Genomic DNA, 4462 nt, shown 5'->3' on the forward strand with positions numbered 1-4462 from the left:
AAATATTTTGAGGAATGAATCCACAGATTTCATGAAACCAAATGGGATTGCTCATGACATCAAAAATTGTTTAGAACCTTATCTGGAAGATAAATATTTGCTTGTAAATTTTTTCTTTCTGCCAATTGACTCTTGACTTGAAAGAACAGAAATAGAGCATCACATTCAGTCACTAGTTTTTTACAGAAAATCACACTCAGTCACTTTAACTATGGAGTTTATTGACTATTTTACAGAAAATCACACTCAGTCACTTTAACTATGGAGTTTATTGACTATCTATAAATGGATCTAGAGGACCAAGTATAGAAAGGAGACATGGAAGAGCATGCTTCAGAGCCCTCACCAGTGTCTAGCTCCAAGAGATAAAGCAGCACTCTCCAAAGTCTCAAGAAACTAGGCCGGTCTAGCACAGGACTTCCAAGATGGCCTGAGGAGCTTAAAGTCTGATGGATTTTTTGTTTGCTTGTTTTGCTTTCTTTCTTTATTCCCTTTTTGTTTTTCCTAAGACGACAAAGAGACCTGGAGGCTTTACAAATGATGCCAATCCAGAGTAATCAGACCCTAAAGAGCAACCTTTCATCACACCAGTTAGAAATAGGACAGCTGAGGATAAGCATAAGGATTGGTAGTGTTCCTTGGGTGTCTGTGCCAGATTTAATATTCTTCAGTCATTCTAGCTGTTTTTCTAGTTTCCAGCTCTATTCTATGGGGAACAAGTCCAGGTTATTCAGATTGTATTACCCTGTAATATAGTCAGAAGAGAATATAATATTACCATTTTTTCAAATATTTAAATATAGAAATATAGAAATTCAGAGAATTTGTTGTTCTTGTTCATTAATCTGCATGAAAATCATCTATAAGAATGAAGAAGTTATCAGGAAAGTGAAGAGAGAAGGGACTGACAGCTTTACAAAAGAATGTCACTAGAGCTGACACCCTGGGGTAAAGAAATAGTGGAAATCTGTCCTCAGCTCATGTGCTGGACACCTTTATGTATTTTTGATAACAGTAAAAAAGAGTATTACATCCAAGAGTCAGAAGACTTAAAGTCTTGACTCTGCCACACAATTGTATGATTTCGGACAAGTTATTTAACTTATCTGAGCCTTAGTCTACTCTGTAAAATGGTGTAAAAGTAACTCGATTACCAGCTTCATGTATTGTAAGAAAAGTACTTTTAAAAGTACAAAGCAAAATGAGATATTACAGTATCTGGGGGGAAAAAGAGACCTACAGAAAGATAGAATAATGTCAGAAATTAGCTATTTTAATCTGTACCTGAACAGGAATCCCTAGGCAATATTAGTCAGTAATAGTGATCATTAAGCCTCTGCTCTAAGACTTTCAAGATAAAGCACTCACAATCTTCCCAGACAGATCATCCTATTGCTGAATAGTTTCAACAAAGTTTTTCCCTAAATCTTTCCAAAATCTGTGTCCTTACAATTTCTATTATCTTTTCACCTTGGAGGCTTGGTTATTGATCAAAGCCTTTCTTGAAAGGCACAAATTGTTCAATCTAATCTTGAATGCTTATCTCTTGCATTCAATATTGTTCTGAGTTTTGGGGAATGATAATTCTGGATTCATGGTTCTTGCTTCTTAATTTGTATTAGACTGTTATTTTAATTTCTCCAATCATATCTTCCTTGGTTTATTATTTTCTTATCAGTGTTTAATTTTTGTATTATTTCTTTAATCATGCCATTTATTGACTAGAAAACTTATCAGGATATTTTATATTGCTTCTTTGTCCATTTCTGTCACTTCTGATACTTTAGCTGTTTCCATTATTGAGTTGTATTTCCTTTTTAATTGCCTCAGCATTTTTTATTTTCAATTTTGATTGTGTGTGTGTGTGTGTGTGTGTGTGTGTGTGTGTGTGTGTGTGTGTTTGAAGCCATGTTTCTTTCTTGGTTTATTTTTTTAAAAGGACCTGGCTTTCAGTCTTTCACTCTGCCATCTTAGTTGAAAAGTCATAGAATTTCAATTTTTAGCAATAAGTAATGAGATTTTTTTTTTTAGTTTAAAAGTTTAGTTTAGTATCTTTTAGATAGGAAATTTATCAGTTATGCTTTTTTTTCCCTTACAACTTATGCTAAAAAATGTTTAAAAAAATAAAAAAAAATATGTTACTTAATTTACTGGCTTGAAATCCAATATAGAGAAAAAAGCAATGCAAAATACATGTGGATTTTAATTTAATCCAAAAACATTTAAGGATCCTTAGTATTGAGCTGTAGTACAGGACTTTCTCTTAATGTGCTTACAATCTAATGGAGAGAATGAATATGTACAATATTCTACCATAATATTTTAAAGGCATCTATAGGTCATAAGAAAATGTATTTTGATTGTTATTTTAACGCTACCTTTTTCCTCAGGAAAATGACCACCACTCTAAGAAACTCAAGCTATCATTTTTTAAAAATAGTTTTTATTTATCAGATATATGCATGGGTAATTTTACCACATTGACAATTGCCAAACCTTTTGTTCCAATTTTTTTCCCCTCCTTCCCCACCCCCACAGATGGCAGGTCGACCAATACATATTAAATATGTTAGAGTATAAATTAAATACAATATATGTATACATGATCAAACAGTTGTTTTGTCAAATTAACATTTTTAAAAGTAGTATTCAAATTTTAATAGAATTACTTAACCAATTTCACATTTCTGCATGTTCAATACATTTTTTAGATCATGGCAAACAAATACATGGGAATAAATAAAATAATATTATTTTGCTGTTAAAACCATTTCTCTTTAAGCAGATTATTTGTATAACAACAGATGCTTACCAGCTTTACAGATAAGATTCCTAGATAATAAAGTTAATTTAAATGGCAGCTTCCTAATTCTTTATTTAATTTAATTCCCCAGCTTTCATTTATCTTTAGCATTAAAATCATTACTATTCTCATTGATAGTTCCTTTCTGAACCTGAAATGAAGCATAACATTTCATAAATATTATTTTGTAATCCCACTCTTTTCATCAGTAAACCCATAGATTAGGCTCACTGGCACCCCCTAATGGGTTCTCAGTGTCAGTAATTCACCTCTTCAAAACTGGGTATCCTTGTAATTCAGATTTGCCTATGGTACAGAATGAAGGACAGCCTTTCTCTTATCTTTTGCCCCGCTCTTTAAATAGGCATGATTTCTTTGTTAAGTTTTACCACTAAGCACTTTGGACAGTGAAAAGTGGCAAACTTATTTGGATCTTATTTTATTCTGAATTTTCATGGAAATAAAGACTTAAAAGATCTTTCCCATCCCCTTGCCCATATTAATTTTCCCCTAGCTTTTCCTTTTTGATCTGCCAAATTACACTGTCTGGTCAAATTCTAGATTGTCTATTCTAGTCTTCCCAAAATAGCTTCCTCAATCTTTAACAACATGGCGAGGAGCCCCAGCTCTATATACAAGCACTACCCTAATAATTACTCCTCTCCTGGGTTTCAGAGCTGCAATAAACATTATTTTCTCCTATAATCTTGATTCATTCATTATGAAATATGGAAAAGCTCCATAGTTATCCTCTGAGCAAAAACAAAACAAAACAAAAATCCAAAACCAAAACTCTTCCCTATAAGGATTTTAAAGATTTGAATATTGCTTACTAAACACTAAAGCATTCTTTTGCCTTCATTCTATTTCCCCTGGTTAGTTTGTTGAAGCAAATGTAGAAACCTTTACACAAATTATAATGGCTAGTTTTGCTATTTATGGTGAAGATGTTTCTCTAGGATGACATCTGGTCCTCTTTAGATGAGATATGATTCTGGGACTAAATGATAAGGCAACCATGATTACCTTGCTTTTCTTCCTCAGATCCTAGACTTTATTTATGCCTCTTGTTGGCACAAGTCCCATTCCACATTGAACTTTCTGCTATTCAAACCTGAGCTCCCAATAGATTTTCAATCAAAATTCTTTTTTCCTGGACTCCTCAGCTTTTTTCACTTATAGGCAAAAAGGACCTAACAAAGATACCCTGGGGATGAGAAACTGGAAATCTGCCCCTAGCTTCAACCATTTCCCTGTGCAGCTTTGATAATATTTTCAGATGTCTCCTCTTTGTTCCTGAGATAATGAGAGTAGATAATTACTTTCTAGAATGGTTAAATTGAATTATATCCTAAAATTCCAATGGAAATAAATACCATGTACAATTCATGATAGTAGAAATTTCCCCCCATTATTAATGACAGGATAAGGTACTACCAGTTTTATTAGAAAAATAGGCAAAATAGTTTTTTCTTCATTTAATCATTTCTTTACAACAAAGTAATATTTGAAGGTTAGGAAATGGAATACTATAAATAAGAACAAGAAAACAAGGAAAGTCCAAAGAAAATTATAGATGATACCAAGTGTATCTTAAATTAAAACATTAAAATAAAGAATAAAAATAGAGAAAAAGCAATAACCTAGCCATGCCAGAAA

Source organism: Sminthopsis crassicaudata, chromosome 5 (assembly GCF_048593235.1).
Source record: "Sminthopsis crassicaudata isolate SCR6 chromosome 5, ASM4859323v1, whole genome shotgun sequence".
In the NCBI taxonomy this organism is placed as follows: domain Eukaryota; kingdom Metazoa; phylum Chordata; class Mammalia; order Dasyuromorphia; family Dasyuridae; genus Sminthopsis; species Sminthopsis crassicaudata.